Genomic DNA, 21,257 nt, shown 5'->3' with positions numbered 1-21,257 from the left:
AGGCATGGCAGGAGGAATAATGTTTGGGATGTGGGAATTTTATGCCCCTATGCCAATTGCTCTATTGTTTGAACATCTGCCAGTGGCCTAACAAGTAATTATTGATAACCCTGAAAATAAACATTTTAAGAACTTCTTGTGGAAAGTGCTGGTTTGACAGTCAGGAAAATTAGAGCCTTCTGTTTGCTTTCCCAACACAACTGAGAACAGATCTGTAGGGGACCACTTGGGTATAAAAAGGAGTAATTTACTAACATATAACCCTGATCACTGATCTCTGATGATGCTTCCAGCAGGTATACTAGTTAGTTCCAGTTGTGGTGATTTGTTTTGTACTGCAGGCGATTTTTTTTTTATTTATTTATTTATTTTAATGCCAAAAATAAAGTATAGCCTACTTCTCATGTACAATATGATACACAGACAACGAAGACTTTCAGTCATTATTGTTCTGCATATGAAGCAGTCATTTAAAGGAAGTTTTGTATTCCATTAATGGTCCCTGGATTATCCAGGTTTCCTCTACGCTCAGGTACCTGTACCCAATTCCATTAACTTCAATGGGAACTGTATACATAATCCGAATTTATACAGAAGTTAGCTCTTGGTGATGGTGATATGCCATTAGCTAATTTCATACAATTTTTATTATAGATTTTTATCTTGTTTGAAAATATTTATCATAGGAAAGCTGTCATTTAAGACTTGTTACCATAGTATCTGGATGTAATATAGAATCATAGAAAATTAGGGTTGGAAGGGACCTTGGGAGGTCATTTAGTCCAACCCTCCGCTCAAACCCAGACCTTTCCCAACTAGATCTTCCCAGCCAAAGCTTTATCTAGCTGGGTGTTAATAACCTCCAAGGATGGAGATTCCAGTACCTCTCTGGGTAGCTCACCTTCTTATCAAGAGAGTTTTTCCTAATAACTAACCTAAACTTCCCTTGCTGCAACATGAGACCATTGCTCCTTGCTCTGTCATCTGTCACCACTGAGAACGATCCAGCTTCATCCTCTTTGGAACCACCTTCATATAGTCGAATGCTATTATTAAGTCCCCCCTCAGTCTTCGCTTCTCCAGTCTAAATAAGCCCAGTTCTCTCAGCCCCTCCTCAGAGAAGTCATGTGGCCAGCCTCCTATGTATTTTTGTTGCCCTCGGCTCGACTCTCTCTGCTATGTCCACATTCTTTCTGTAGTGAGGGGCCCAAAACTGGACACAGTATTCCAGATGTAGCCTCAGCAGTGCTGAATAGAGGGCAATAATCACTTCCTTTGCTCTGCTAATAAGACTCTTACTAATGCATGCCTGCAGGCCAGCATGCTTTTAGCCATGTTCACAATAAGGGCACACAGTTGGCTCGTGTTCAGATTATAGTCCACTGTAACCTCCAGGTCCTTTTCTGCAGAGCTGCTGCTTCGCTGGTTGGCCCCTGGCCTGTACCAGTGTGTAGGATTGTTCTGTCCTAAGTGCAAGACTTTGCACTTGTCCTTACTGAACCTTCTGAGATTGCTTTTGGTCCAATCCTCTGATTTATTGAGGTCTCTGAATCCTAGCCATGACCTCTAGCATGTCTACTACTCCCCCCATTTTGGTGTAATCTGCAAACTTGCTGAGGGTTAACTCCATCCCATCTTTGAGGTTGTTGATGAAGATATTGAAGAAAACCAGCCCCAGGACCAACCCCTGGGGCACTCCACTTGATACCCGCTGCCAACTAGACATCAAGCCATTGATTACTACAGTTTGAGCCCAATGATCCAGCCAGTTTTCTATCTACCTTACAGTCCATTCATCCAAGATGTGCCGCCTTAACTTGCTTGCAAGAATGTTGTGGGAGACCATATCAAAAGCCTTGCTTAAAGTTATGTCACATCCATTGCTCTCCCCCATCCACAGAGCCACTCATCTTGTCATAGAAGGCAGTCGGGTTGGTCAGGCATGACTTGCCCTTGATGAATCCAGGCTTACTGTTCCTAATCACCACCTTCTCCAAGTGCATAGAAATCGATTCCTTGAGGACCTCCTCCATGATTTTTCAGGGACTGAGGTGATGCTGACCAGTCTGTAGTTCCCCAGATACTCTTCCTTCCCTTTTTTAAAGATGGGCACTATGTTTGCCCTTTTCCAGTCAGCCAGAACCTCTTCCAGTCACCATGAATTTTCAGAGACAATGGCCAGTGGCTCTGCAGTCACATTGGCCAACTCCCTCAGCACCCTCAGGACATCGCATCCAGCCCCATGGATTTGCACATGTCCATCTTTTCTAAATAGTCCCTAACCTGTTCTTTTGCCACTGTCGGCTGCTCACCTCCTCAAACTGTGCTGCCAAGTCTTGGAGTTGGCCTTGCCTGTGAAGACTGAGGTAAAAAAGGCATCGAGTACTTCAGACTTTTCCACATCTATCACTAGGTTTTCTCCCCCATTCAGTGTGGGACCCATACTTTCTCTGATCTTCCTCTTGTTGCTGACATAGTTGTAGAAACCCTTATTACCCTTCACATCTCTTGCTAGCTGCAACTGTAATTGCACTTTGGCCTTCCTGATTTCATCAGTGCATGCTGAAGCAATAGTCTTATACTCCTCCCTAGTCAACTGTCCAAGTTTCCACTTTTTGTAAGTTTCCTTTTTGTGTTTTAGCTCACTGAAGGGTTCCCTGCTAAGCAAAGCTGGTCATCTGCCATACTTGCTAGTCTTCTTGTGCTTTGGGATGGTTAGTTCCAGCACCCTCAGTAAGGTTTCATGCATAAACAGGTGTATCACAAACAGGTCTAAGGTCTACTTCCCCTCTATGTGGCATTGGTAAGGCCACAGCTGGAGTACTGCATTCAGTTTTGGGCTCTGCACTTCAAAAGGGATATGGATAATCTTGAGAGATTCATAGATTCATAGATGTTAGGGTCGGAAGGGACCTCAATAGATCATCGAGTCCGACCCCCTGAATAAGCAGGAAAGAGTGCTGGGTCTAGATGGGTCTCTGGAGAGGGTCCAGAGAGGGCCACTTGTATGGTTAGGAGCCTGCAGGATAGGTCCTATGAGGAGAGGGTGAGGGACCTGGATCTCTTCAGCCTCTGTAAGAGAAGGCTGAGAGGGGATCTGGTGACCGTCTATAGATTTGTCGGGGGAGGGGGGATCCCTTGGAGTAACTAGAAACAATGGCCACAAACTGACAGAGAGCAGATTTAGACTTGACATTAGGAAGAACTTCTTTATGGTAAGGGTTACTAGAATCTGGAATGGACTTCTAAGTATGGTGGTGCCCTCCCCTATCTTGGAGGTCTTTAAGAGGGGACTGGACAAACACCTGGCTGGGGTCATCTGACCCCAGCACTCTTTCCTGCCCAGGGCCGGGGGTCGGACTCAGTGATCTACTGAGGTCCCTTCCGACCCTGAAAAACTATGAAATCTATGAAAATACAACCAGCTCTCCTGCCCATCAGTTCCCTAAGCTAGTTGAAGCATGCTCTTACGAAGTCCAGAGTCCTTACTCTGCTGCTCCCCTTCCTTTCCTCAGGAGCCTGAACTCAATCATCTAGTGGTCACTGCTACCCAAGTTGCCATCCACTACTACATTCCCCATCAATTCTTCCCTGTTTCTGAGCAGCAGATCAAGAAGAGTACAGCCCCTAGTTGGCTTCTCAAACATTTGCATCAGGAAGTTGTCCCCAACACTCCAAAAACTTCCTCGATTGCCTGTGCGCTGCCATATTGCCCTTCCAGCAGCTGTCAAGGTGATTGAAGTTCCCCATGAGAACCCAGGGTCTGTGATCTGAAAACTTCTGCCAGCTGTTTAAAGAAACTCATCCTCCTCTCACCCTAACCCAGAGACTTTCCAGAGGCCTATTTCCAGTTTCATACTGAAGCGCTGAGCAATCATACAGCTCTTTCACATGAAACACAACTCCTTCTCCTCTTCATCTCTGTCGTTCCTGAACAGTTTATACCCATCCATGAAAGTACTTCAGTCATGCAGGATGTCCCACCAAGTGTGTTCTTCCAGTCGCATCATAGTTCTGTGACTGCAAGGCCCTCCAGTTCTTCCTGTTTGTTTCCCAGGCTCTGCATTCATGTGCAGACACCTGAGGAATCTAGTTGGTTGCCCTATTTTCTCAGGTAGAATGAGAAGGCCTCCCCTGTTGCCCCCTCCTGCTTGTACTTCTTCCAGGTCATCCACTTCCCCGCTTACCTCAGGGCTTTGGTTTCCAACCCCTGGTGAGCCTAGTTTAAAGCCCTCCTCACTAGGTTAACAAACCTGTCTGTGAAGATGCTCTTCCCTGTGGAAGGATCCCGTCTTCCCTGTGGAAGGATCTGGTGGATCCCATCTCTTCCTAGCAATCCTTCTTCTTGGAACAACATCCCATGGTTGAAGAAGCCAAAGCCTTGCTGGTGACACCATCTGCGCACATATGAATTGATCTGCAGGATGCATCCATTCCCCTTTGGGCCCTTCCCCTTGACTGGAAGGATCAAAGAGAACATCCCAGGATCCTCACCTTCACCCTTGCACCTAAAGCCCTATAGTCACTTTTGATCTGCTCAAGGTGCCCCCTAGCAATGTTTTCAGTTCTCACATGAATGAGCATCATGGGGTAATAGAGGGCTGGATGAGTCTCGGTAATCCTTCCATGACATCTTGGATCCAGGCTCCAGGCAAACAGCAGACCTCCCGAGACAAGAAGTCAGGCTGGCAGATGTATGCCTCTATCCCCCACAGAAGGGAGTCTCCAACCACCACTACTGATTGCTTTCTCTTGGGTGGCAGTGGTCTCAACCCTCCCAACCTCAGGGAGGCCTGGCCTCTTACACTGACTGAATGTTCTCTTCCTCCTCCTCTGTTGCTCGGGCTCCATATCTGTTCTGCAGGCAAACTCCTGCAGATGGGGGTGAGAACTTCTGTTTGTTGTCGCATGCTTCCAGCTTCCACCTTCCTGGGAGTCCATGTCCTCTTCCTTCTCTATTGCTGCTTCTGGCAGACTTTCCTCCACCATCCTAGAAGTTTCCTCCAGCATTGAATTGATGAAGTCCTCATGGTGAAGGATACTTTAGAGCGCCGCCACCTTTTCCTGTAGCTCTCTTGCCTGTTCCCCGGGGGATTACCAGCAGGAGGTATGGCAGGCACTTGTCTACTGCTCTCTCCAAGCAGACTGACTGTAACAAACTCCCCTGTAATTTGGCATGTTTGCTGCTCCTTGGTCCTGAAAGGTTCCCTTCTGCCTGCTAACCGGTTTCCAGGCACAGTTCCTCAAGGAACTCCCCCTTGCTCTAGACTCTAGTTAAACAAGGGGCTTAAGTATTGGTTTAACTGCCAAGTTTTAGCTACTTACACTAAATAAATGTAAGTTAGTTACTCTTAATTAAAGAAACAACTTACCTTAAAGCAGGTGTGGTCAATTAGTTCAGCTGGAGGGCTGCTTAACAAGTTTTGGCAAGCTGTTGAGGGCCACAAGGGCAACCCCGCCCCTTGACAGGTGCCCTGCCCCCTGGTAGCCATCTTGGGGCCAGAAGTCCTACCCCAACCCCTGACTTTTACCACTGGAAGTCTCTCCCCTTGCCCCAGAAGTACTCCTTTTGAGGGATATGCCATCTTGGAACCAGAAAAAAACACAAATCGTGTACTAAAAGTAGGGTGACCACCCCCTCCCCCCCCACATGGCACACAGCAGTAGGAGCTCTGGGCACTCGTGGCCTGCGCAGGCGCTGTCACCTGGTAGCACGTGGCTTCAGCCAGTGCTGCACTTGGTGGCAAGGAGCACAGCCAAACCAGCCCACCTCTTATCTTGCAGAGCTCCCTGTGATGGACATGCAGCTCCCAGCACTCGCAGCCACTGGGGGAAGCCCCACAACATGGAGCCGTCTGCCTTCCACGCCCCCTGCCATGCAAGTCCTAGGACTCCAATGGGAAGCAGGGAGCGATGCTCCCCTCCAGTTCTGGTGGAGTCCCAGGACCTACATAGCAGTGGGGTGGGGAAGGCAGCCGGCTTCATTGTACTGGGCTTCCCTCAGTGGTGTGGGAGTGCTGGGAGCTGCATGTACACTGTGGGGAACTCCACAAGATAGAAGTGGGCCAGGTTTGCTCCCCTCCTTACAACAACATGCAGCGCTGGCCATAGCCTCGCAGCACTGGGCAACAGCACCTTTGCGGGCTGCAAGCTTTCGGAGGGCACCCAACTACTGCTGCTGCTGCCACCTGCAGTGGGGGTTGTGCACCCTAGTGAGGTGTGTAGGGGGTCCCTTGTAATTAAGAGACTGCCTGAATCATCTTAGAGGGATGAGCTAAAGTAAAGGGATGCTTTGATAAGACCTTAAAACTGGCAATAGTTATAGCTAATTATAAAATAAGCCTTTTTTTGTATTTCTATTAAATTGTCAGTGGTTATTAAAAGTAATTATTTTACAGCAGCTGTAAAGACAGCTAAACATTGCAAAATGTTTTCGCTGCTTGTAAAAGGTATTCTTTGACTCTTACATTCAATGATGGGATTTAGTTAGTCAATGCCAAAAAGCTATGTATGATGATTTCTCATTTTTCTAATAAGAGACCAGGTTATTATGGTACTCTTCACGTTTGATATACAGGTATCTATTAAGTCAAAGGGCTCTAATACTTTTTATTGTTGGTGGGCAAAGTGTATTGTTTCCTGAGGGTTAATGGAACGCAAAGAAGCAGAATAGCATTTTAGAATTAAAGACAAAATACTGCTTTTTCAAATAGCAGTAAAATTGAAATATACAAAATATAACCTCCTCCGGGAGGTTTTTGGCAGATTATACAAGTTTATATAAAGAAATTTAGATAACTTTTCTACTTTAACTTGATTGCTTACTATAAATTCACAGTATGTGCTTGAAATTGCCTTCTGAGGCAAGGCATTAGTTACACTTTATATCAAAGACATCCTCAAACAGCGATGGTAAAAACAACATAATGTTGTTCAGATAGCAAAACATAATTAAGGACATTGGCCACACACTTATAAATGTCTGTCTGTATGTGCAACAGTACAGCTGCAAAGAATAAGATAATTTTGTTTGATTTTGATTAGAATCTCTTGCAAACCAGATCTTAAAGTAGCTTCAGGTAATGATAGTTCTCTGCCAAGGTGATTTCTGCTGTATTATGCTTATCACCAGGGATCCTCAATTTTCAGATTTAACAAAGTAACCCAAAATCCGCTTTTTTTCATGATTAAAATAAAACACCACTGATATATATAGATATCTATATATAGATATATCTATATATATCTATAGGAGGTATAGATAGATGTAGAGCTATAGATAGCTATATCTAGAAGTCTAGTAGGGGTGCACTGATAGAGATTTTGGGGGCTGATGCCAATAGCCATTTTTTAAGGAGTCATAACGCCTGATACTGATTTGATTTCCGATACAGTTGTATGCAACTCGCAAGTACATTGAGGGGGGAAGGAAAGGGTGTGGGGAGGGGGGCAGATCAATGCCCCCTCCCCACAGTGAGGGAGGGGGCAGGGGCAGATGCTGGGGCAGGGTGAGGTGCAGGACGGAGCCATGGCTTCTTGCAGAGCGGCAGCTCCCGTTGCTTATTGTACCCCAGGAGGGCATAGGGGTGGGGTGGGGTGGATGGGCTGCAGCTGCGGGCTGGAGCTGGGGCTGTGCTGGGCTTTTATCAGTGGGGGCTGGGCTCAGGGCAGGGACTGTGGAGGGGGCTGCAGCCACCCCATATTTTGCCGTAGTCCTGCTCCCAGCGCTGCCATTGAGCACCCAGCACAGCTGCCAGCTGAACGCCCTGCCTCCACCCACGTGCTGGGAAGAGCCAGGGCTGTGCTGGGTGGGCAACGGTGGTGCTGGGAGCAGGGCTATTGGGGGTGGGCTACAGCAAAATTTGGTGTGGCTGCAGCCCCCTCTGTAGCCCCACCCCGAGCCCAGCTCCCACCAAGAAGAGCCCGGCACAGCCCTAACCCCAGACTGCAGCTACAGCCCACCCACCCTGCCCTGTGAACATCCACGGGCATATGCCCCACCCCGTGCCTCTCCGGGGTGCACACAGAGGCAGGAGCCGCCCCCTTCTTCCCCTCCTCAATGAGCTGTGGCTCTGCCCCTGCCCCCTCCCTCACCGTGGGGGGCATTGATTTCCACCCCCCAACGCCCCTCCCCTCTCACCGTCCAGCACAACAGACTTACCAGCTGCACGCAGCTGTATCGGAAATCGGATTGGTATCAGTCAATATGCCTCCTTAAAAATCGGCTTTCGGGATCAGCCCCCAAAATCTATCGGTGCACCCCTACTGGTAACTGCCATTGGATTTCAGGGAGCACAGCAATTAATTCTTTATTGTGTGTAGGTATAATAATTTCAGTATTTAGAATCAGGCAACTTTAGATGTTTGTGGATTTATGCAAGTACAGTGCTTGATGTACAACATTTGAACATATAAATGTTGGACATAACTATTTTAATTCAATTCTGAACAGACTCTTCCACAGAGTACAATTTTGTTGATGTGAGCATTTTGTAGATATTTTAATGAGCTTACTGTGATTTGAACAGTGTCTTCCATAATTGTAATTTTGCTTTACATTTAATGTTAGTTAATAAAATTATAGCCTTGCATACAGTTTATAATGGACATGATACTGCAGCCAAAAAAGGGTGGAGTCATAATGTTTTTGCCTTTGCTGTTGTAATCAAGTATTTTGCATATTTATAATTATCACCTATCAAAGTCATCACTGTGTGCTGCAGTTCAGTTAAACCATTGGTGTTGGTTAGAATCAATGGGGGATTTAAGGTTTGAACACATCTGGGATGAGCTTCCCCTTCTAGCCACTTGTGTGATTCAGTGGGGTGGATTAATGACCTACCTATAACATGCAGCATCTATCATCTGCACCCCATAAGTGCTCCAAATGGAGGTCAAAGATAATTAAGCAATAAAAATCTCACAAACTCAAGTTAACAGTTAACAAATTCAGTGGTTTATTAAATAATTTCCAGATTCAACAACTATAACTACTACGACAGCTATATAATTACCTATACAACTATACTATACTTAATCACTAATCCTAAGAGAATATACATATATACAAATTATAACAATAGTACACAAGTAGAGGTGCACCAATGCATCAGTCCGATATCGGATTGGTACCAATATAAAGAAAACTGGCTGTATCAGATATCGGCCCACTGCAGACGATAATTTGGTTGATAAATGCCCATGCTGCGTGCAGCCACAGCTCAGCACTCGGGCAGCACAGAGCACAGCTGGCAGCATGGAGAGCTGCCTCCAGCGGGTAAGTCCAGTGTGGTAGAAGGGGAGGGGAGAGGGAAGGGGTGTGGGGGGGCTCAGATCAATGCCTCTGCCCCCCCCCGTGAGGAAGGGGGTGGGGGCAGGGGCAGGTGCTGTCCAGTTGGTGGGGGGAAGTGGCTCCTGCTGCTCCTTGCACCCCAGGAGGGCACCGGGGGAGGGGGGTGCCCCCCAGATCTATACAGGGCAGACTGCAGCCGGAGCTGCATGGGGCTCTTCTTGATGGGGGCTGGGCTCACAGTGAGCACCAGCAGTGCTGGGAGGATACTACATCCACCCCAAATTTCCCCGCCGGTCCACTCCCAGCACCCGTATGAGGCTTTTTCATTGTATTGATTCTGGACAGCCAGAATGGTCCAGTTAGGATGCTAGCCTGTCATGTGAGAGACTTGAATTTAATTATCTGCTCTTTCCTATGTGATTGTAAGCAAGTTATATTGGATTTGAAGCAGAGAAAAAACTTACTTGTAAAACTGAAGGATAGTATTTCCCCTGTGATGGTGGTGCTACAAAGATGCATACGTTAAAAAGTTAGGTTGATGAAGAAGAACTGAAGGATAAAAATGCATCCCAAAATATGTGGTGGTAATGGTATCAGATAGCTAATTCATTAGAAGACTCTTCTATTCAGATATATAGCTTTGGTATAGTGGTATGGTAGTGGAGGCTGTATAAATAACTTGTGAAATTTTAAATTACAACACTGTACATTATAATTGTACATCTCTCAATCCAGTTCAGCATCTAAGCATAAGATATAAACCTAAAATATATAGTAGTCCCAGCTTCAAAAGTTACTGGTAGCCTGGAGTTGGTTGGACTAGTTTTAAAGTTAAGTATATGCTTTAGTGCTTTGCTGGTTCACAACTTCAATTTGACTTGTAGAACTGGACACAAATTTGGTTAACACTTAAAATATGCAAGACTAGTGATAAATATTTGAAGGTCTTGATAGTGTTTCTTATTCTTAAATTGCCAAAATGTGAAAACTAAACACACCCAACACAGTGCTGGATTTTAGCCTGTTGGTTTCCAGAGGAGGAATTAAGCATGTGCAGCAATTCAAGTTACAACTGACAATGAAAATTCCGTTACTATTAACAGCCTATGTTTAACACAGAAAAGGCACTGGCTTCTGTATCCTGGAATAGCAAAAACCTGCATCTGTTATATTGATACTGTTTGTTGATAACCAGTCACTTCAGAATGAGTATCTAAAGAAACTGTTTTAAAGCCATAATGGTTTTGTTTCACTGAAAAAAAGTATTAATGAAAGCATAGATGTTGCTATAGTTAATATTTTTAAATAACAAGCATGCACTATTGTTAAAACATTATTAGACAGTAGAATATTGGCACCTATACTACAGCATTTTAAAATATTTCAGCCTTGTGAACTTAAGATGTACCCTTTCAAATGTTGTCTGCATATTATTTTTTCTTCCTTCTAAATACTAATTGCCCTCCCAATTCATAGATTCATAGGTGTTAGGGTCAGAAGGGACCTCAATAGATCATCGAGTCCGACCCCCTGCATAGGCAGGAAAGAGTGCTGGGTCTAGATGACCCCAGCTAGATGCCTATCTAACCTCCTCTTGAAGCCCCCCAGGGTAGAGGAGAGCACCACCTCCCTTGGGAGCCCGTTCCAGACCTTGGCCACTCGAACTGTGAAGAAGTTCTTCCTAATGTCCAATCTAAATCTGCTGTCTGCTAGCTTGTGGCCATTATTTCTTGTAACCCCCAGGGGCGCCTTGGTGAATAAAACCTCACCAATTCCCTTCTGTGCCCCCGTGATGAACTTATAGGCAGCCACAAGGTCGCCTCTCAACCTTCTCTTGTGGAGGATAAAAAGGTCCAGTTTCTCTAGTCTCTCCTCGTAGGGCTTGGTCTGCAGGCCCTTAACCATACAAGTGGCCCTTCTCTGGACCCTCTCCAGGTTATCTGCATCCCTCTTGAAGTGCGGCACCCAGAATTGCACGCAGTACTCCAACTGCAGTCTGACCAGCGCCCTATAGAGGGGAAGGGAAGTATCACCTCCTTGGATCTATTCGTCATGCATTTGCTGATGCACGATAAAGTGCCATTGGCTTTTCTGATGGCTTTGTCACATAGCCGACTCATGTTCATCTTGGAGTCCACTAGGACCACTAGGACTCCAAGATCCCTTTCCACTTCCTTGCCACCCAACAGGTCATTCCATAGGCTGTAGGTGTGCTGGACATTTTTCCTCCCTAGGTGCAGCACTTTGCATTTCTCCTTGTTGAATTGCATTCTGTTGTTTTCTGCCCACTTGTCCAACCTGTCCAAGTCTGCTTGCAGCTGTTCCCTGCCCTCCGGCGTGTCCACATCTCCCCATAGCTTTGTGTCATCTGCAGACTTGGACAGAGTACACTTCACTCCCTCGTCCAAGTCGCTGATGAAGACATTGAAGAGTATCGGTCCAAGGACCGAGCCCTGCGGGACCGCACTGCCCACACCCTTCCAGGTCAAAACCGACCCATCCACCACGACTCTCTGGGTGCGACCCTCCAGCCAATTTGCCACCCACCAGACTGTGTAGTCATCCAAGTCACAGCCTCTTAACTTGTTCACCAGTATGGGGTGGGATACCGTATCGAAGGCCTTCCTGAAGTCTAAGTAAACGACATCCACCCCTCCTCCTGTGTCCAGGTGTTTCGTAACCTGGTCTGGTTATAAAAAGAGACTAGATTAGTCAGGCATGATCTGCCTGCTAGGAACCCGTGCTGGTTTCCCCTCAGCATAATTTGTCCTGCCGGGCTCTCGCAAATGTGATCCTTGATCATTTTTTCAAAGATTTTGCCAAGGATGGAGGTGAGACTGACTGGCCTATAGTTGCCCAGGTCCTCCTTCCTCCCCTTCTTGAAGATGGGGACCACATTGGCCCTTTTCCAGTCCTCCGGGACTTGGCCCGTGCGCCATGAGCGTTCTAATATTCCCGCCAGTGGCTCTGCAATGATGTCGGCCAGTGCCTTCAGCACCCTCGGATGGAGCTCATATGGGCCTGCCGACTTAAAGGCATCCAGTTCTTCCAAGTGACTCTGCGCCATCTCAGGGTCTACGCATGGTAGTCTGGCGCCTTGCTGCTGCCTCTCTACAACCCCAGTGAGAGACTTGTCGTGTCCCTTGCTTAGGAACACTGAGGCAAAGAACTCGTTGAGGAGTTCAGCCTTGTCCCCCCTGTCCGTCACCAATTGCTTCTGCCCGTTTAGCAGGGGTCCTATTCCTCCCTGGGCATTCCTTTTACTCCCTATATATCTAAAAAACAATTTCTTGTTGTCCTTTACTTGGGATGCCATCCTCAACTCCATGGTAGCTTTGGCCCATCTAACTGCCTCCCTACAAGCGCGAGCAGAGGAGGTATATTCGTCTTTGGTGATCTCTCCCTGTTTCCACTTTTTATGTGCTCCCCTTTTGGCCCTTAGGCTGCCCTGGATTTCTGTGGTCAGCCAAGGAAGCCTCCTGGCCCCTTTCCCTCTTTTTCCTTGCATCGGGATCGTCTCGCTTTGTGCCCGAAGGATCGTTTCCTTAAGGCACAGCCACCCTTCTTGGGCTCCCATCACTTCAAAACTCCTACTCTGCAGTGCGTCCTTAACTAATTGCCTGAGTTCATTGAAATCAGCTTTCCTAAAGTCTAGCACTTTCACCCTACTAGTTACCTTACCCACATATATTGTGGGTACCCAAGTAAAAGTTCTTTGCTTGCTTCTGCTATTTTGGGCAGCATGTTTTTTAACAAACCACCTACTTTTCTATTTCAAGCTCGAAGAATGGCAAAATAAAGTATTTAAATAGCAATTTTAGGTTGCAGTCCTAGAGCACGTGATAGACTCAGTTTTGCCATGAAAAAATGTATAGTTATGGATGCACATAATGTATTGCTGAGGCTTGTGTAAGTTGGGGGGTTTTTGGGTGTGGGGGTGGAAATTTAGAGGTAGGGAAATTCTCTGACCAGTGTGTTTGGGGCAGGGGGGGAAAAAAAGTATCACATATTGATGAGGTGTCATCTGCATGTGTATCTCCATCAAGTACCCTAGGATTGCACTTCACCTTTACTGTAATTGTATGCTCTATCTATCTGGTTCAGAAGATCAGGATCTCAGGGAAATATTTTTGGTTTACTGGTGCCAAAGCCTCAGTATTTTGACTGTTTAATAGTTACCATTTTTACAATAACCCTAACATGCTCTTTCAAGAGATTCATAACCTGTTTTACAGCTGTTTCATATTTTAATAACTACTTAAATAACTCATAAAGGTGCCTAAGGGCTTTCTTAGCTCTAGGAGAAGCTGATGGTCAGTCATCTTAACACCATGATAAATTGTTCATAACTTATGAAATTCACTAAGGGACATGTGGCTGGTTATGTCTATCGTTTATGTATGGGAGACTGAGATACTACTACTCGATTTGCACAATCCTGTAAAAGGGGGGAACTTTATCAAAACCAGATTTGTGATAATTCTTGCATTATTTTGAGTAATTGAGGTACTATTACATTAAATTAAAAGTTATTGCCTGTTTAAAGAGCTGTCTTGACTTTTCTTTCAATTAAAATAACATTTAATAGATGTGTTTATTAATTTGGATTAGCGGATTACTATGTGGGTTTATTTAAGATCAAGCTAGGTTGTTTTGCATTTCATAATTTGTTTTTCAGATGTTCATACCATGTTTAGTTATGCATAAACACTTTCTATGTGCTCCCAAGTCTTATCTGGTATTAATTTAGCAACTGCAATTTGGAACTATCGGTTAGTGGCCCATTCTTTAAAAGTGCCCCTCCTACTGAATTGTAAATCTTCATGTGAATAAGTATGATTTAAAATCCCTAAACCAGTTTCCTTGAAATCGAAGAGGGCAGAAAGTACAGGAGATGGGTGAGAACTAGAGTCAAGTCAGAGACTGTATTATAGCCAATTTCTTTTTTTTAGCTATCTAGAGTATATATTTTTCTAATTGAATAGTTAAAGATAGTGCAACAAAGACTTGATAAACTAAAATAAAACTGTAACTTGATTAATTTTAAATGAACATCCTACCCTGCCTTTCAGTAGTACTATATACATTTATCTGTATAATGTAAAAGCAAAAGAAATCTAAGCACAGTTTGATAGAAGCTAATGTTCTCAATTTTATTTTAAACTTGGCATTTAGGATGTTGGGAATAAGGTTAATTTTTGTTTTCAAGTTTTAATTTGAATGTTCTGAGACAGTATTGTGCTCTAAATATCTTACAGAATTGCAATAGTAAGGTGTAATCTAGCAGTCTTTACATAAATAACTCCTAAATAATAATTTTTGAAATTTTTAATTAAAATGTTTAATCACCTTATTTCTACTCCTTAAAACTGTTTAAAATATGGTCTTCATCTCTCCTAAAGTAAATGTCTGTCCTGTGGAGCAGAAAGCTTGGAAGTGTACTGTCTCTTTAATGCCCCTGAGTTAAATGAGACAGTACACATGCAATGGGCATGCAACAAATACTGCATTTGAACTGTTGAGGTGAAAGCAACTGCCTACTCTGTACTGAGTCATCCTTCCCTTTATAATCTGAAGGGATTTACCATTTTTAACTGTCTGATATATGAAGAAGGCATTGTGCCAATGTATTTTCCTCTTCAGGGTCATGATCAACTTTAAAAGTCAGACCTTTCTGAAACTTTTTGTCTACCATTTTTGTAATCATAAGGAATAAATGGAAAATGTTCTCACTGCACTTGGTTTGCTTTGTGTATTAAAAGCACTTGGGATCTTCAGCCACAAGTGAAAACTTTTCAGATTTCTCTCATGCTGTACAAGGAGTGGTTCTAAATCTTTATTAATTTGGTGAATTTGAAAATGAACATATAATCTATCTCTTAACAGATATATTAATTCCCTTTTCTGTGTTTAATCATACCCTTTTCCTATTTGCCTATTTTCTGTTTGCTTATTCTATACTTGTGTCCCTTTTGTTCCTCCATTATTCATATCCTTTCCCTAATCACCTTTTTAAATGATCATTCATGACAAATTATGTTAACTTATTGTAAAATTTAGGTTTTAATTTTAAGAATAATCCTGGATAGGTTAGAATTTATACCCATAAATCATGTGTCGTTCTTGTTCCAAATCCAATTTTAAGGTGGACACCTGATAAACTGTCACTTGTTATGATGCTGTCCGTACTCCCTGGAAACCCAATTTTATCGTGCTACGTTATTCAGCCTGCCTGATCCTGTTTTATACTTTTGCAGTGAGTATTAATATGAAATGTTTCACCCTTTTCAGAAGGGAGCTGGTACTAGTAAATTGCTTCCAAGGGATTTTTATGCTGCAGTAAGTGAGCCTGGATTTAAGAGAAACATGTCTGGATGTTCAACAGTTTGCTTACAAATAATGTCCTATCTCATGTTTTGTAAAAGGCTTTTACACAGGTTCCTTATTCTGTCTAATTCTGAAAAGGAATAAATGTCATTTTGTTTAATAGGATCAGTAGATGAGTAGAGAGAACAACTTGCTCAACAAGTATATCTGGCTTCCTTTTCTGGATTATACTTCTGAAAACTCCAGAAGCATAAAGAAAGTTTAGTTGAAACATATGTTTGATATTTTTGTTTGGCATGAATTTTTTCATGTTGTCTGTAGCTTTAAGTGGTGTTGCTTTAGTCACACTGGCTAGGGACAGACATTACACACAAACCGGTTTAAGTGGTCAGAAATTCATTTAAACCTATAACAGAACAGATGTTCAGTGTACATAAACCAGTTTGAGAATGGCTGAAACCAGTTTGAAATAAACCTGGTTGAATCTAGTATCAGACTTAACTGATTTGGCTCAAACCGGTTTATGCAATATTTATACCAGACCCATTGCTGGTTTAAGATTAAACCAGACTACCCCAGCATCCCAACATGCTCTCAGGGCTGGCCCCTGCTCCCTGGCTACAACTCCTCCCCCCTCCCCCTCACCACTCCCTGCTAAGCAAGAATTCCCCCCTCCTCTCACTGAAACCTGGTGGGATTCAACCCATGATTAGGTGGTAAATATTAGGGGCTACAGACTATAAAGGCGAGACAGAACGGGAAGGAAAGGCGGAGGTGTGGCGCTCTACATCAAAGAGCAATACACGTCCTCAACTAGCAGGCTGAAGTGTTCTAGGTCAGAGTACAAGGGGGTCGCGGGGAAAGGGACTTAACGGTGGGTGCCTACTATGGTGGGTGTCCAGGGGGAAGAGCTGGATCGGGAATTCTTGGGTCAGCTCACAGAGGCAGTTAAGTCAAGGGATGTGGTTGTCATTGGTGATTTTAACTACCCAGACATTTGCTGGGAGGAGCAGTCAGCCAGCTCAAACTGCTTACGTAGGTTACTTGCTCGGATACAAGACCTCCACCTAACCGAGGAGGTGCACAGTCCCACCAGGGAGAATGCCCTGCTGGACCTGGTCCTGGCCACAGGCAACGACCTGGTGAGGGGACTCCAGGTCCTCGACCACGTGGGCAATAGTCATCATCACCTACTGGAATTCACCATCCAGCGCAGGGTGTCAAGGGCCTGCAGCAAGGCAGTAGCCCTTGACTTCAGGAGGGCCAACTTCAATGAGTTGAGATTGGTAGGAGAGGAATTGCGGTCCTGGAGAGTAGGGGAACTAGGTATCCAAGATGAGTCCTCGTTCCTTAAGGAGGCAATCCTCCGAGCCCAAGGGGTGACAGTCCCAAAGCGAGTCAAAGGGGGCAAGAGTGCTTAAAAGCCCCCTTGGCTCACCAAAGGCATTCAGGAACATCTGAAAGCCAAAAATGAGGCATACATCCAGTGGAAGCGGGGGAGGGGCTAACACCAAAGAGGATTATACCTACATAGCAAGAGCCTGTAGGGAGGCTGTTAGGAAGGCTAAGGCGGAGATGGAACTCGGGCTAGGTACAAGGATCAAGGACAACAACAAGTCCTTTTTTTAAATTCATAGGGAGTAAAAAGAAGGCACCAGGCAACGTGGGGCCCCTGCAGGATACACTTGGCAATCTGGTGGTTGCACCAGATGAAAAAGCAGACCTTTGTAACAAATGCTTTGCCTCCATTTGTCTGAGCAGGGACCAGGACTTCTCCCTCACCGGGTTTCAGGACGGACTCAGGAGTGACTCTGCCAGGCCTAGGGTAAGGGAGTACTGAGTTAGGGAACTTCTGGAGGGGCTGGACGTGTCCAAATCAGCAGGTCCAGACACACTCCACCCTAGGGTGCTGAGGGAATTGGCAGGGGTCATCGCAGGGCCCCAGCACGGCTTTACAAGCACTTTTGGTGCTCTGGCCAGGTGCCAGAAGACGGAAAGAAGGCCAGTGTGGTCCCCATTTTCAAAAAAGGGAGGAGGGAGGACCCAGGCAACTATAGGCCCATTAGTCTTTCTTTGGTCCTGGGGAAGCTCTTTGAAAAAAATATCCAGAAGCATATCTGGGAGGGACCAGCAGGGGGGAGGATGCTAAAGGGCAACCAGCATGGGTTCATTAAGGGCAGGTTCTGTCAGACCAACCTGATAGCCTTCTATGATCAGGTCACAAAATCACTGAACGCAGGTGTCGTGGTAAATGTCATCTTTCCAGACGTCAGGAAGGCCTTTGACACTGTCTCCCACCCCATTCTCATTAAAAAGCTAGGTGACTGTGGCACTGATGCCTACACAGTCAGATGGGTTGCAAATTGGCTAGGGGGCCGCACCCAGAGAGTGGTGGTAGATGGATCATATTCAACCTGGAGGGAAGTGGGCAGTAGAGTCCCCCAGGGCTTGGTCCTCAGGCCCCTACTGTTCAAGTTCTTTATCAGCGACTTGGATGAGGGGGTAAAAAGCACCCTGTTCAAATTCGCTGACAACACCAAGATTTGGGGCGAGGTGGGCATGCTGGAAGGGAGGGACAGCATACAACTGGACCTGGACAGGTTACAGGGGTGGATGGATGAGAATAGGATGGGATTCAATACTGACAAGTGCAGGGTACTGCACCTAGGGAGAAAGAACCAGCAGCATACCTATAGGCTGGGGAACTCCCTTCTTGAAAGCACAGTGGCAGAAAGAGATCTTGGAGTCATTATCGATTCTAAAATGAACATGGACTGCCAATGTGAGGACGCGGTCAGCAAGGCTAACTGCACCTTGTCATGTATCCACAGATACATCACGACCAGGTCCAAAGAGGTGATCCTCCCCCTCTATGCGACACTGCTCAGGCCACAGCTGGAGTACTGTGTCCAGTTCTGGGTGCCACACTTCAGGAAGGATGAGGCCAGCATCGAGAGGTTCCAGAGGAGGGCCACTCGCATGATCAGGGGGCAGCGTGGCAGGCCCTACGAGGAGAGGCTAAGCGACCTGGACCCATTCAGCCTTCACAAGAGAAGGCTGAGAAGGGACCTAGTGGCCATCTATAAACTTACCAGGGGGGACCAGAGGGGAATCGGTGAGACCCTGTTCCCCCAAGCGCCTCCCAGAGTAACAAGGAATAACGGCCACAAGTTGATTGAGAGTAGGTTCAGGCTAGACATCACGAGGCACTACTTCACAGTCAGGGCAGCTAGGATCTGGAACCAACTTCCAAAGGAAGTGGTGCTGGCTCCTACCTTAGCAGTCTTTAAAAGGAGGCTTGATAACTACCTAACTGGGGTCATATGAGCTTAACTTAGTGGGGGTCATACAAGCCCAGTATTCATTCCTGCCCAAGGCAGGGTGTCGGACTTGATGATCTCAGGTCCCCTCTGACCCTACATCGATGATTCGCTCTTGCCATGTATGAGCGAACAGACCACGTGATGGCTATGGTCCCTGATGAATCAATGAACAGAATCGGCAGGTAGCTAGTAATGTCCCTCTGTTGTTTTCTGAATTGGGTGATAAACACTTATCAATTCCCTGCTGGTTTAATCAGAGGTTCTGTTGGAGCCTGGCCACGCCCCCCTCAGCTTCATGCTGTGGAAAGAAAGGAGGGCTGCTCTAGTGCCCCCTGGCGCCTAGCCTGAGCCACTGCAGGCACGTGCCTGCATGTCTGGGATGTCTGTCCAGTTACAAAACTGATTTAGCCTAGCTAAAGATTGAATCAATTCAGGCTCAGGCTTTTTGAATGTCTTTCTCTAGCCGCTGGGGCGATAAGCCTACTTTCCAGAGATCTTTTCACTCTTGCAGATAGGCCAGGTATAGAGTGGAGCTCCCTAGAGGTAGGGAATAAAAGAAAAACCTTTGACTTGTCAAACAGAAGAGAAACTTAACTTTGCTTCCCCATTTAAATACACATCAACAAAATATCCATGCCTGGATTTTAAAAATATCTTTGACTGCTAAATTGGGGGGGGGGGGGGGGGAGAAGAGGAAGGAGAGGGAAAAGAAAAATCATTCTGGTTATAATTTATTCAACTTAGACAATGAAAATATATCATCTATTTCACTTTTTTATATCCTAACCAAAAGGCCCAATATCTGGATTGCAAGCACTAGAATGGTAGGCTTAAATTCAAACTTAATTGAAACTTGAATGAAAGCAATTTTGGGTTTAGGTTTTATTTTTAAAACCTTAAATATTGAACCAGTCAATCACTGTGTAGAACAGTGGGTTTAAATAGCATTGGCAGTAGAAATCCAGACTTTTAACAGAATTTGAGTATGACGAGAACAGTGTTTCAAATATTAAATGGAAGAAACAGTTCAAGCAGAGGATGATAGAGAAATTGCAGGGGCAGAGGCGAACATGGTGTAGGAAGCTATAAACTGAAACCAAGATTCTGTAAATACTGAGTATTTGTTTCATTTAAGGACCTGTTTAATTAAATAGTTGTAACCTGATAGGTGAGCAGATGGCATTGTGGATCTGTGCTTATCCAAGACAGATCTTCTGCCCTTTGCTGATGTGCTGTTCACATGTTATCATTTTATAATCTCAGGATAATGATACTTGCAATGTGTGTCATGAGGATTAACATTTTTAAGTGCTATATAAGGCCAAGTAGTTGTTCAGTCTCTGGTGCTACTGTTATCCACCCTCTAAATATCCCAGAGCCCATAATCAGAAGGCTAGGCCCATATATTCAGGTTTGTGTTTTTTAAGCATTCATTACTGAGTTTATTATGGGTGGTTCATTGTACTGAGGAAAAGGGAAGATGCACCCGCTTGTACTATATGTGCATTTGTTTAATTTAAAATCAGCGGGCCAACTGGTGTAAGAGAACTACCTCTGGCACGGGAAATTAAGCTCTCCCAAGTTGTGGAGCTTTGGCATTATCTGAATGCCAGGTTTTTTGTGTTTTCTACTTGCAAATAGAAAAATGTAATGGCTGCCTGGGATTTTTCATTTCCTTTTTCCAATTCTCATGGCAAGGCTGGAGGGTGTGAGCAAGGTCTCTTGTAACATAACCCACAGTCCCTAGTGTCCATAAGTCTCTTCCTCTGCTCTTAATTTGGCACTCTCCTCCCCCCCGCCTGCCCCTTTCTGGTAGCTGCCCATGCAGTATGGAACTGATTTTCTGGCCCCATTAAACCATTGTCTGAATAAAAGTGAGGGGCAAAGGCTGGTGGTATAGGAACTCGGAGCGGACCAGACTGACAGGACTTCTTATATACCTCTGATATGTCTCCCAGCCTGTTCTACCTTGTTCCTTTGTGGGGACTTAAAGGACAGTTTCAGTAACATTTTTCATTACTGGGGTAACTGAGGAGGAAGCTTTTCCATTCCACTGAAACATTAAAAATGTATACACTAGTACTCTGGCATTTAATATATATGGATATTATCTGACCTACAGAAGCTGGGAACTGATATTTTGATAAAAATGGGGCTGTATAGAGAAATGTTGCTGTAACTATATTTGAAATCTGGAATGGTATATACAGGCATGCTCTGTGCTTTGTAAGCTTTCTTGCATGCATTGACACTGCTACATAGTACTATGAAGAACATAATTACTTTGTAAAGGTTTATGTTTTTCTGTTGAGAAC

General features: G+C 45.0%; 1 protein-coding gene across 2 annotated transcripts in view; it reads left to right on the top strand.

Annotated features, from left to right (window-relative positions):
• The window catches only part of SLC39A10 (solute carrier family 39 member 10), a 78,924-nt gene that overhangs the window by 8,878 nt on the left and 48,789 nt on the right, over positions 1-21,257 (top strand). Inside the window, exon 2 of one of the 2 annotated variants that reach the window (XM_059727236.1) lies at positions 15,438-15,548. The exons of the other annotated variant lie outside the window; for it this stretch is intronic. The gene's annotated coding sequence lies outside the window, so the exon portion shown is untranslated. The remainder of the gene's footprint in view (positions 1-15,437; positions 15,549-21,257) is intronic. 2 annotated transcript variants of the gene reach the window in all.

The sequence above is a fragment of the Alligator mississippiensis genome, chromosome 4, assembly GCF_030867095.1.
Source record: "Alligator mississippiensis isolate rAllMis1 chromosome 4, rAllMis1, whole genome shotgun sequence".
Lineage (NCBI taxonomy): Eukaryota > Metazoa > Chordata > Crocodylia > Alligatoridae > Alligator > Alligator mississippiensis.
This window is presented reverse-complemented; position numbering and strand designations above follow the sequence as displayed.